Source organism: Scyliorhinus canicula, chromosome 6 (assembly GCF_902713615.1).
Source record: "Scyliorhinus canicula chromosome 6, sScyCan1.1, whole genome shotgun sequence".
Classification (NCBI taxonomy): Eukaryota; Metazoa; Chordata; class Chondrichthyes; order Carcharhiniformes; family Scyliorhinidae; genus Scyliorhinus; species Scyliorhinus canicula.
Window position 1 is genome coordinate 63,995,803 of NC_052151.1, and position 13,737 is coordinate 64,009,539.

General features: G+C 45.9%; 1 pseudogene; it reads right to left on the bottom strand.

Moving 5' to 3' along the window:
- Positions 1–1,148: 1,148 nt before the first annotated feature.
- LOC119966945 lies at positions 1,149–3,899 on the bottom strand (annotated as a pseudogene).
- Positions 3,900–13,737: the final 9,838 nt, after the last annotated feature.

Sequence of the window (13,737 nt, forward strand, 5' to 3'; positions counted from 1 at the left end):
CTGGACTGTACGCAGAACAATACTTTTCACTGGACCTTGTTACACGTGACAATAAACCCAGATCCAGCTCTAATCTAATATCCCCCCCCCCTTCTAAAACTACAAACATACTGCTCTCAATCTACCAAGTCATCTTTAAAATTTTCAAATGTGGTGATTTCTGCGTTTTAGGCTTTTGAAAAAAAGTTTATTTTAATACTTTTATCCCAAAGCAATATAATTCCAGTAGATCAATGTGTTTTTTACTGTGTCCCCCATGCTCCATTTCTATAATCAGTTCCTACAACTTGATGGCAGATGATGTAATTAGAGACTGATGGATGAACTAATGAACCAGAAATTTCAACTCTACTGAAAAAGCAGCAATTGACCCGTTTTAAAGAGATTAATGAATAATGTCTACCAAGTCACAGATTTTCAGAAGAGCTGCACTAATGGTATGCCACTGCTTTCCAACTTCCTGCATTTTGTAACTCTCAGAATTACAGCAGAAGATTACAGATGTGGTATGTAATAATCCACGGGAGGCAGGAGTTCCGTCACCACACCAATATTTATTTACAATAACGATATTACAGGAGCAGCTACAAACAGTGATGCTAGCAGTCCAGTCAACTTAAGACTGCTCACAAAGCCTACACAGGTGATTATATGGGCCCCTCAATGAGCTATCATTGAGGGAGCTCATACTCCAATTGGCCAACCAATAAAGCCAATTAGAGTTCATTACACCCCTCCCCTCGAAGGTCCGAGGAATTCCTGCCAGCTGGCATTCCTCTGAGCTTCTTCCTGCTCCTCATATCTGGGTCTGTCATCTCTGTGTCGTCTGCCGGGTCGTTCTCCGAAGTGGGCGGGGTGTACCTTATAGGTGCCCGTCTTTTCCTTGACGACCTCCTTGGAAGTTGTTCTTCCTCTTCCTCGGGGAGAGGTGTCGCGGCGGCCTCGTCGAGTGTGTCCATCTCCGACTCTGATGACTGGATGACGGGGTCTGGAGACATTGCTCGGGGCTGGGTTGTGGGTATCCTTTCCGTCTGGGCTATCCCAGCTTGAGGCGGTCCAGCTTCGCCTGCCTCCAGGTGTGGTTCCGCTGCCCTTATTTGGTCTAGGTGTTTCTTCAGCACCTTACCTCCTATTGAAACCTCATAAGATATGGGCCCTGTTTGGGACTCTACCGTGCCTTTGACCCACGTTGGTCCATTCCCATAATTCTTGACCCAAACCGGTGCCCCCACCTGGAAATGTCTCTGCTGCCGACTATTATCATGCCCCCTGCGTTGGGCCTCCTGTTGTTTCACCACTTTCTCCGTTAAATTTGGGAAAAGGAGACTCAGCCTCGTTCGCAGCCGCCTTCCCATTAAGAGTTCAGCTGGCGGTATGCCCATTGTGGAATGCGGTGTGGTCCTGTAATCAAACAGCCAGCGGGAGAGCTTTGTGTCTATTGACGCTGCCGGCTGCTTCTTGAGTCCCGCTTTAAGTGTCTGGACCGCTCTCTCTGCCAGGCCGTTGGTCGCTGGATGGTAAGGGGCCGTTTTGATGTGATGGACTCCGTTTTCCTTCTGGAATTTTCCAAATTCCCCACTTGTGAGTGCCGTTCCATTGTCCGACACCAATACCTCCGGAAGTCCATGTATTGCAAACGAGGCCCTGAGCTTTTCAATTGTCGATGCTGTGCTTGCCGTGTTTACCCGGTGGATGTCCAACCATTTGGAGTGGGCGTCCACTATCACCAAAAACATTGAGCCCATGAAAGGGCCAGCGTGGTCAATATGCTGGTGGGACCACGGTCTGCCTGGCCATTCCCACGGGTACAATGGCGCCGCTGGTGGCACTCTTTGCCCCTGTTGCCACTCCTGGCACCGACGTACCAAGGCTGCTATGTCTGTGTCCAAACCTGGCCACCAAACGTAGCTTCGAGCCAGCATCTTCATTTTAGACACCCCTGGGTGTCCGTGATGTAACTCAGTTAAGATTGGCTGACGGCCCTGAGCTGGGACGATTACCCGGGCTCCCCATAATAGGATACCGTCTTCTACGGTTATTTGGCCCCTTCTGCTCCAGTATGGGTGCATCTGGGGCTCCACTGGTCTTTCCAGTTCCCCTGTTAGCAGTAAATGCTTCATCTTGGCTAAAACTGGGTCTTTTTGCGTCCACAACCGAATATGTTGTGCGTCTACATCACTGTCTCCTCTACTTTTGGTATTTGTGGCGGAGTGTCCGGGAGGGGAAGTCTGCTTAAAGCATCTGCATTTGCTACTCGCGTTCCCAGTCTGTGCTCCAGAACGTATCTATACGCCACCAGTAGCAATGCCCAGTGTTGGATTCTAGCTGATGCAATCGGGGGTATTGACTTGTCTTCTTTTAATAACCCTAATAACGGCTTATGGTCCGTCACTATGGTGAATTTCCGCCCGTACAGATACTGGTGAAATTTTTTTACTGCAAATATCACCGCCAGTCCTTCCTTCTCGATTTGGGCGTACTTCCTCTCAGCCATCGCCAAGGTCGTCGAAGCATAGGCTATTGGCCGTTCTTCCCCATTCCTTCCTCTATGGGCTAAGACGGCTCCTACCCCGTAGGGGGATGCATCACAAGTGACCACCAACTCCTTCCTTGGGTCATAATGCCCCTAGGACATTTTCAGATGACAGCTGTTCCTTAATGTCCCTAAATGCTCAGTTTTGGCGGGTGGACCATTTCCATTCTTGCCCCTTTTTTAGTAGCTGGTGGAGGGGTTCTAGGATGGATGCCCTATTTTCAATAAATTTTCCATAATAGGTTACCAACCCTAGAAATGATCATAACTCCTGGACCATGGTGGGAGCTGGGGCTTCTTTTATTGCCCTTACTCTGTCTTCTAATGGATGTAAGCCTGACTCGTCTACTTTATATCCCAGGTGCGTCACTTGTGGGGCCAGAAAAACACATTTTTCCCTTTTTAGCCGTACGCCTGCCTTTGCGAAATGCCTGAGCACTTCCTCCAGGTTCATTAAGTGTTCCCTGTTTGTCCTACCCGTGATTAAGACATCGTCCAAATAAATTGCCACCTGCGGTAGTCCCTGCAGAATATTTTCCATCGTACGCTGGAATATAGCGCAGGCTGATGACACTCCGAAAGGTAGCCTAGTATAACGAAAAAGGCCCTTCAGGGTGTTGATTGTAGCGAACTTCTGGGGGCCCTTGTCCAGTTTTAACTGCAGGTAGGCGTGGCTCATGTCTAGTTTCGTGAACAAAAGCCCACCTGCCAATTTGGCATATAGGTCGTCTATTTTCGGGATTGGGTATTTGTCCAGCAGTGCGTATTTGTTTACTGTCTGTTTAAAATCTCCACAGAGACGTATCGAGCCGTCTGGCTTCAAAATTGGTACCACCGGCGCTGCCCATTCCGAAAACTGTACTGGTCTGATAATGCCGTCGCGCCGTAACCTTTCTATTTCGTCATCTACTTTCTTCCTTAATGCAAAAGGTACCGGCCTGGCCTTACAAAATTTCGGAAGGGCTTCTGGGTCCACGTGCAAAGTTGCTTTGGCGCCTATGATTTCCCCCAAACCTTCCTGGAAGACCTCCGGGTATTTTTGGAGTACTCCACTCAACTGCCCGCTTCCACTCTGGAAAATTTTCATCCAATCTAATTTTAGGTCTTTCAGCCAGTTCCGTCCAATTAAGCTCGGTCCGGAGCCCTCTACTATCGTCAACGGTAATCTGAGCAATTGTTTCTCATATTCCACAGGTTCATGAGTCGTGCCTAGAACTTCCAGGGGTTCGCCCGTGTAGGTTTTCAGTTTCGTCGATGTTTTTGTTAGGGTTAGTGGCTGGAGTCCATCTTTGATTTTTCTAAATGCTGCCACTCCCATTACTGATACGGCCGCACCCGTGTCTATTTCCATTATTGTCGGCCGCCCGTTCACCCGTGGGGTAATCCTAATGGGTTCTGCTTTCTTCGTTGTAATATTATATAATTGTTCCCCTTCGGAGGAGGATGGGGCGTCCAGATTGTGTACTTCCCTGCATCCCCACCTGCTATTCCTCTTTTGCCACCTCCTTCTAGGGTTTCTGTCATTGTTACCCCACTCTGTCTGGTGCCAGAAACGGTCCTTCTCTGTTGGGGGAGCCTCAGCCGGTACTTCCCTCTGTCTCCAGTTAGTCCTGGCAGACTTGGGGGCAGTTCTGGGGTTTTCCTTTTTCCCTCTATTCCTCAGGTTTTTCCTGAGAGCGGCTATCTGGTAGCAGGACCCGTTGTGGTAGTCCCTCTCACAGGTATCTACCTCCATTGGCGTGCCCTGTAGTTCCTGCGCCCCACTTGCTGCCTTTTCTAGGGACAGTGCGAGCTGTAACACCTGCCTGCAGTCTGGCTCCGTTTCCGCCAACAGGCGTTTCTGTATTGTGAGGTCGTTTATACCACACACTAACCGGTCCCGAAGTATTTCATTTAGCGTCGGGCCAAACTCACATTTTTCCGCCAGCCTTCTCAGCCGGGTCAAGAAATTTGTGACTGACTCCCAGTCTTCCTACTTCGCTGTGTAGAATCTGTACCTACGCAAAATGAGGGGTGGTTTTGGGTAGTAGTGCTCTTTCACCAATTCCGTTACTTCTTGGAAAGTTTCCGTGTCCGGCGCATTGGGATAAGTCAGACTACGTATAATGGCGAAAGCTGAGGGTCCGCACACCGACAGCAGGATAAGCCGTCTCCTTTCATCCGTCAGTATATCATTTGCCCGGAAGAAGTAACACATTCTCTCCACATACTGGGACCAGTCCTCAATAGCCGGGTCGAATGCCTCTAACCTCCCAGAAAATGGCATTTTTTAAATGGCAAGGCTTACCGTCCGAGTGCGGCAGCTGGTCTCCGCAAAATTCTTAGTTTACCTCGTCGCCACTGTAGTAATCCACGGGAGGCAGGAATTCCGTCACCACACCAATATTTATTTACAATAACGATATTACAGGAGCAGCTACAAACAGTGCTGCTAGCAGTCCAGTCAACTTAAGACTGCTCACAAAGCCTACACAGGTGATTATATGGGCCCCCTCAATGAGCTATCATTGAGGGAGCTCATACTCCAATTGGCCAACCAATAAAGCCAATTGGAGTTCATTACATGGTACATCTGTGATTTGGACCACAATGCATTCAGAAATGCAGGTACAACTCCTCGGCCCTGGACCCATATTGAAGTCAAATTAGAGTCGCCAACACATGTGCTCAATTTCAGTACACATCTGATAAGACTACATTTTCACGAAGCTTTCCAGAATTGCATATGCATTATGTGCAAACAAAATTATTTTTGTCTGATGTTGTCTTTTTAGCACTTTCAAAACTTGAACACTATTATAGCATCCCTTGAACCTCCTCTACTCCATTGACAACAGCCTTGGTTTATCAAGTCTCTAACCACATATATATCAGGCGGGATTATCCGAGAACCAGCGTCGAGGAATGGCGTGAACCACTCCGGCGTCAGACCGCCCCGAAGGTGCAGAATCCTCCGCACCTTCAGGGGCTAGGCCGGCGCCGGAGTGTTTGGTGCCGCTCCAGCCAGCGCGGAAGGGCTTGGCGCCATGCCAACCGGTGCCGAAGGGCCTCCGCCGGCCAGCGCGAGTTGGCGCATGCGTGGGAGCGCCAGTGTGTGCTGCCGTCATCCCAGCGCATGCGCAGGGGGGGGTTCTTCTCCGCACTGGCCATGGCAGAGGTTGACAGCAGCCAGTGCGGAGGGAAAAAGTGCCCCCACGGCACAAGCCCACCCGTGGATCGGTGGGCCCCGATCACAGGCCAGGCCACTGTGGGGGCACCCCCCGGGGCCAGATCCCCCCGCGCCCCCCCCCCCCCCATGAGGACTCTGCAGGCCGCCCGTGGAGCTAGGTCCCACTGGTAAGGACCTGTTGTGATGTACGCTGGCGGGACCCGCCAAAAACTGGCAGCCACTCAGCCCCTCGCGGGCTGGAGAATTGCTGGAGGGGTCACTGCCAGCAGCTGCCGATCGGCGCAGCGCGATTCCCGCCCCCGCCAAAACCCTGGCGCCGGAGAATTCGGCAGCCGGCGGGGGCGGGATTCACGCCCCCCCCCCGCCGATTCTCCGACCCGGCGGGGGGTCAGAGAATCCCGCCCATAATCTTTTTCTGTTATCATTCTAGCAAATCTATATTGCATTATTACCTTCCCCCATATAGCGGGTCCAAATTAGCATGGAGTGTTGGCATACTGCAATTAGCCAATGTCTTATATCGTCACCTTCCTATAAACCATGTCCTTCGATATCAAAATTATTTGCCCTTTTAAAAATTTATCCCAAGAGCAACTAAACCAGATTGTAAGATAGCAGTAGATTATTCTTTTGTCTATTATGTACATACTGTGTACATTCCCTTGGCCGCAGAAAAATACTCTTCACTGTACTTCGGTACATGTGACAATAAATATCAACCAATCCACACCCGGAGTTTCCATGGGAGCTCTGTGATTTTGGATGAAACATCGCCGTGTCCCATCAGTGGATTTGCTACTAATTTTTTCTTCAGGTAAGTTTTTTAAAACATCACTTTTTTGTTCATATACTTTAAAGGCAACACCTTTTTATTTGTTGCTGCTAATTGTTTTGTCCCATTCTCCTCCCACCTCTCTATCAATTCTTCCCCCAGGCCTGACCTATCATCTACTTGTTTAACAACAGCCTTGGTACTCACCTCAAACCTCTATAACTCGCCCATTTATCTTCTTCCCCCTGCTCTGCTTGTTTTACTTTTTATATAAACCTTCCTTTTGACCTGCCAGATCAATTGTTAATAAATATCAGCTGACATGCAAGCTGGTAAGCTCTATTGTGTTCCCTCAGTCCTGCCTGCCACCTGTAGGGTATTCCAGCTGCATTGTCCATTGGAAATGAATGATGGAAAGAAAATCAGGTGGATTTGCTACTGGCCTACTCTCTGACCCTCCCAATTTCGCAACAATTTTTAAAGAAGGACTTCAGATTTGCCATCCTTGAGTCCTCGGAATAATTTTCCTTCCCACCATATTTATTATATGTCCTGGTAAAATTTCAAGGGCAGAATATCTCCCTTTGAAACTATCCTGCAATTTCACACTCAATTTACTTTCAAAATGTTGAGATCATAATCAAGAATGTCCAAATTAATGGTCAACTGCCTGTTTTCTATTACAGATCAAAGAACAAAGAACAATACAGCACAGGAACAGGCCCTTCGGCCCTCCAAACCTGTACTGGTCATGATACCACCATTGGCCAAATCCCCAGCACTTTCTAGTGTCATATCCCTCTATACCCATCCTATCCATGTATTTTGAACGCCGTTAATGTGCAACAATAACCTAGGGATCCTCAAGTTCTGGTTCTTGAAACCTGCACTTAAATTTTCTTAGCTCATTGTATAACCCAATGAGAAATGTGTGTTTGTGTGCATGTGTTTATGTGTACTCCATAACGGGCCAACACTCTGTTTATGTACATTTCTCTTTGTCAACTCGATTCTGTGCACAGGCCTTTCACCATAGTAATCGCAACTTCTAAACTCTCCAGCTTCTGACAGTCATAAACATTATTGGAGATTGTAGAAATCATGGAGGATTTAAATACATGGGATGAACCAGAGTACATCTCCATTATAAACATCTCATACAATCTGACCATGCATAGAATCCTCCTTCCCTGTTGCAGAACATAATGAAATCGATTTAATTCAGTGCCGATGCTTACAGAGTGCACAAATCATCAACGTGAATTTTTTTTAATTAAAAGGAGCTCAAGAACACGTGGTGACTTAATCACAAAAAGGTAATCGAAACGTATATCAATAAAGTTAATAAATAAAGTTAATTTTCTTTAATATATAAAAAAAACTAAATTTAAAATACAGTGTGGACTCAAAAACCGGAGCAGCTAGGTAAGCATAAAAATAACAGTCAAGGAACAGAATTTGAACTGACAGCAGATAAATACAGTTAATATACACAGCTAACAACAACCAATGATGTCACAGCACTTACTGATGACATCAACAATTGATTTCAATAAGAAGATGCATAATAATATCACTCAATAACGCTTCTCCTCCCTTAAATTCTAATCCCATTTAAAAACGGAAATAAAATGAAACTAATGCCTTAATTATACATCAGTCTTTCACTATGCTGTGATCTTCTCAGTACCACTGGTGATTCTGTCAACTCTGATGTTGTTTGACTTGGTTCAGCTGAACCTGTGGGTGCAGGAGTAGGTTAAGTATCTGTGCATGAGTGTCCCTCTCCTGAAGTAGAGTCCACTGGAAGTCCTGGTACAACAGGGGCCACTTTATGTTGAATTTCCACAGCAGCATTTCCTTCTGTTATGTTATCTGGAACTTTAGCTGTCTCTGAGTCATGCCATTGGGGAGCACGGTAGCACAAGTGATTAGCACTGTGGCTTCACAGCACCAGGGTCCCTGGTTCGATTCCCTGTTTGATCACTGTCTGTGTGGAGTCTGCACATTCTCCCCGTGTCTGCGTAGGTTTCCTCCGGGTGCTCCGGTTTCCTCCCACAGTCCAAAGATGTGCAGGTTAGGTGGATTGGCCGTGATAAATTGCCCTTAGTGACGAAAAAGAAAGGTTAGGAGGGGTTATTCGGTTATGGGGATAGGGTGGAAGTGAAGGCTTAAGTGGGTCAGTGCAGACTCGATGGGCCCAATGGCCTCCTTCTGCACTGTATGTTCTATGTTCTATGTTCAATATGATCTTGGTGCCCACGAACAACTCTTCCATTGTTCAATTTCTCTACCAATGAAATGAAATGAAAATCGCTTATTGTCACAAGTAGGCTTCAATGAAGTTACTGTGAAAAGCCCCTAGTCGCAACATTCCGGCACCTGTTCGGGGAGGCTTGTACGGAAATTGAACCATGCTGCTGGCCTGCCTTGGTCTGCTTTCAAAGCCAACGATTTAGCCCAGTGTGCTAAACCAGCCTAATGACACTGGACCACTTTGGTTAAGGAGAACTCCAGGTAGCCAACGCTGGTTACTGCCAAAATTCCTGGTATAAATATAATCTTCGGGTTAAAACATTTCTCCTTAGCATGACAATCAGGGCTCACCTTCCGCTTTCCTCATTTCCTTCCCACTTTAGCTTTGACATCTGGATGCAGCAGATCCAGGTGAGATTTCAGTCTCCTACCCATCTATAATTCAGCAATGAGAGTCCAATAGTTGTTTGCGGTGTGATTGTGATATGATATTGAAATAAGAACTTTGATAGCTTGGTCCTTAAAGTATCACCTGCCATTCTCTTCAATCCGTCCTTCAATGTCTGAACAGCTCGCTCTGCAAAACCATTTGAAGCTGGATGAAAAAGTGCGGTACTCACATAGTGTATTCCATTCCTTTGCACAAACTCTTCAAACAACTCGCTCAGAATTATTGTACCATTATCAGATATGGGAGAACATAATACAGTGTATTAAAGCCATTTGGTAAATCTTTTGTTCAAAATATAAGATTCAGCAATTTGAAATCTTGTGGAACAGAAGCAATAACTGATTTATTATAGTTTAATAAATTATAATTGTTGCCTGCAATTACCTTGGTTTGATTTGTTTGACTGTTTTCAGTTCTCCTGTTAAAAAAAATAAACTGCAACACTTGTGTGTCCACCCCAAGGAGTCTGAATCCTTCACACTTAATCCCAAATGTCAACTGCTGGTCCGCAGAAAAGGCATTTTGACCGACTCTGACTGGATCATTCTGCTTTGAAGGATAATGGTTCTGTTGTTATTCTGAATATCGGGATGTTTTAACTATTTGAAGAGGTCCCCTTGTTCCATTTGAAATAAATATAGTACATCTACTTTAAAATGTCTTTCAGTCCAAATAGAATTAGTAGCTTGGCATTGAAAAATAGCTGTAATTTCAGTATAACGAGAATGCACAAAAAAACTTTTAATTGTATAAGAGAAGCAACTGAACTCTAACTAACTGGAAATTTTCCAACATATGAATCATGCAAAAGCCAACTTTAGCAATTGGACAATGAAACTATTATAAATAGAGCAATTAATTAGTTACGCTTAAAATTCCAATTGAGAAGAAGACATCAGTATAAAATAAGAACTTTGAATCTTCTCCCTGCCTTCCAATAACTTCAATGTACCTACGACTTTGCTTAATGATTATCCATTGGGTAACTTCAATAGTCTGGGCTGATACAAAACTGAGTGCATTCAGATATAAAAGTCACCTGAAGCATACTTTGGCCAATTCCAGCAGATAGTCTCACTTCATTTATAATTTTGCGTAGCTGCAAGCCAATGCGAAACAAAGTTTAGAAAGTACTTCTTGTGCGATCTTGTGATTGAACTTGGAAAGCGTGCTGTGCAGGAGCCAGCAGAGGAACGCAGGTTTGCAATCCCATCATCACTCGATACAAAATCAGTCCTGGTCATGTAATGATGACCGGCGACAGACTGCAAACGTTTGATTGCCAGAGGAGGTAAATACTTCTTCCAGATACGTGAAATACTCTTCCCTGTAATACTGCATCACTGTGGTTATTCCTATATCAATATCACATTTCTCCGAGGCATTTATTTTTCTTTTCTTCCCAGGCGTATTCGCCATATATAGGAAAATTGATGAGTCGCAGTGACTTGCAAAGCTGTAATTCAACTGAATATTTCTGATAACATCATAAACTGTGAGGAAGAAGATGAAAGAGTTTGGAAAATGTCAGCAGAGCCCCAGGAGACTTGAATCCAACTTTAAACTCACTGCCAGCAAGTTTTTTATTCTTCACCGTAATTTATGCTGGTTTTTATGTAACATTTATTTCATTTTATTTGTCATTAGGTTGTAGGCACACTGAGAATGATTGAAACAATATTTTCCAGGTGCGTAAATGATAAAATTGTTCATGACACAAACCTAGTAATAATATATAACTTTGTAGTAATATATCACCTCAAAGCTATAGATAGCTTAATTGTGATATGTAACGTAATAGCTATAGCTTAATAATGATGTATAGTCTAATAATAACATATAACAACACTAAGCTATGTAATTTTCTCATGATGTACTGCCTGATAACAATGTATAACCAGTTAGTGGTACATAGTCTCATAGAAATATATAACCATATAGCCACGTACAATCACGCTGAGAGTTCAAACTCATTGGGTGCGATTTAGCAGAAATATTTTAAAGTATCATTGGGCGTGATTGACGGGGTGTTTCTCAACAGCCATGTTGGCGAGATTTCTGCCCGTATTTGTGCCGTAAAGGAGGCCCCACGAGCTTCTCACATTACTGCTGTCTCGCCATCTGATTCGCCAGACTCTCGCCTCAGTATCTCACCGCTGGCAAGGTATAGCTGCTTTTAAATGCCCCCTCACCATTCATGCCCAGTCAATGTACAAGCATGGCAACGAGCAGACCTGCTCCTTGCTTTGGGGACACCGACCTGACCAAGCTTCTCGATGGCGTTGATGTGAGACTGGACATCCTGTTGCCCCGAGGGGGTCAGAGGACCGGCAGCAGGGTCACCAATACCACCTGGGAGGCAGTGGCAGCGGCTGTCAGAGTGGGCAGTGTGACAAGAAGGCCCGCCATACAATACCGGATACATTCAAGCATGAAGGGAAATGAAACTGGCTGTGTGCAAGCTGTCAATCACAGCCCAGTAAAACCAATTTCCATTGATGTGAATGAAATCCTTAAAGGCTTAAACCCAGATGATATGGTTTTTGCTTTCTAGGAATATGCAGGTGTTGCTTTCTTTGCCTGAGCCAACGGGTGTAACGCACAGATGAGTTTTAAAACAGCTATTTTTTTTCACTGGATGTGTCTGGACTGTTCTCTAGCTTCCGGGCAGGGGTTTTTGTAATGGGGAATTTCTAATGGGGTCTCTGTAAAAGAGGGGTCTCTGGCTGTGGTCTCTATTATGCGAGGGGGGAGGGGGGGTTCCGGCAAGGGTCTCTCTTATGGGGGATCCTTGGTGGGGCTTCTTTCTTATGGGGGGTCCTGGTGGGATCTCTGTAATGGGGATCTCTGATGTGTCAGGATCTTGTAGGAGGTCTGGTGGGGGTGGGGTAGGCAGGATTTGCATTGTGGGGGGAGGCGGACTCTCTGATGTACTTTGAGGGCAACTCCCTTAAAGAGTTACCCCTTTGGCTCACGGTAAGGTCCACTGCACCAGGGCCAGGCTGGGAACTACCTGTATCAATTCTTGCCCATGTGAATCCCAGCTAGGGGACCAGAGAAACACGGGGGCTTGAAAAATCTGAGACCAAGCCTGTTACTAGGATGCAAGTGGGCTAATTGGACCTAATTGCATCCTCTCGCTGGCGTGGGGTGTGAATCTCGATACCGCCACCAAGCGGTGGACCAGAGCTTTGGAACGGGGCACCAATTACGTTTTTGGACGACACTGGATTCTCCACCACTGGCAGTGGGGGGCGGAGAATCCATTGCTGGATGTTTCCGCCAGACGGTGAGTCTAGAACACAACCTCAGAATAATTTCCATTTCAATTCTGTTCATGCACCCAGTGGTGCACGAAGGCAGACTTTTGACCATTTCCATAGCTAGTAATTCCCAGAAAAGGTCGCTAGCCTGTCACCAGGGAATTATAGCTGAGGGGCACCAATCCACATCAATCATGGCTGACCAGGAGTCTCTCCCGCTCATTGTCATGTTTGGAAGGAATTTCAGGTTGACACTCAAGCCGTTTGACCGTGTTATGAGCATATCTCCCTTGGCCATAAAATGCTGGGATGGGACATGAACATGGAGCTTCAGGCTCAGAGGCAGGGATGCTACCCATTGCGCCACAAGTCCTCCATCTCAGAATAAGAGGCAGTCAATTTAAGGCAGAGATAAGGAAGAATTTGTTCACTCAGAAGTTGGTCAGTCTTTGGAATTCACAGAGGGCCGCCGAAGCTCAATCAGTGAAGACATCAAGGGATATGAATGAAGGTGGTGCAAGAAAGTGAAATTGAGGTTGATGATCAGGCATGATCTAATTGGATAGTAGCCCGGCTTGATGGTTTGAATGGACTACTCCTGTTCCTATGTTCCTATGTGTCAATGGGGCCTGCACCCAGAAAGTGGACCAGACTCAAGAGCTGCAAACAATAGATATCCAGAAATCCCAATTTTCTAAACTTCTCCAGTGCAAGATCAGAGGTAATTTGCTGTATTTCTGTGAGTTCTTGACCCAATGATTATCAAAAGGAAATGATGATGTATAAATCATAGAAACATAGAATTTACAGCGCAGAAGGAGGCCATTCGGCCCATCGAGTCTGCACCGGCTCTTGGAAAGAGCACCCCACTTAAGCCCACACATCCCTGTATCCCAGTAACCCCAACTAAACTAAGGGCAATTTAGCATGGCCAGTCCACCTAACCTGCATATCTTTGCACTGTGGGAGGAAACCGAAGCACCCGGAGGAAACCCATGCAGACACGGGGAGAACATGCAGACTCCGCACACAGTACCCCAAGCCAGGAATCGAACCTGGGACCTTGGAGCTGTGAGGCAACTGTGCTAACCACTGTACTACCAGGGCGTACAAAACCTGCAATTTCTGTTACTGGTCACTGCCGCTAAAATGTTAATATCTTCCTCGCTTTAGCCTACTTTGACACGACCACATGTGTGGGATGCACATTCTATGCAGTTTTAAATTGTACAATTCCAAAATATATTTGCTGTGATTGGAAAAGGTATTGTGCTAACTTTGAAACAAAAAACA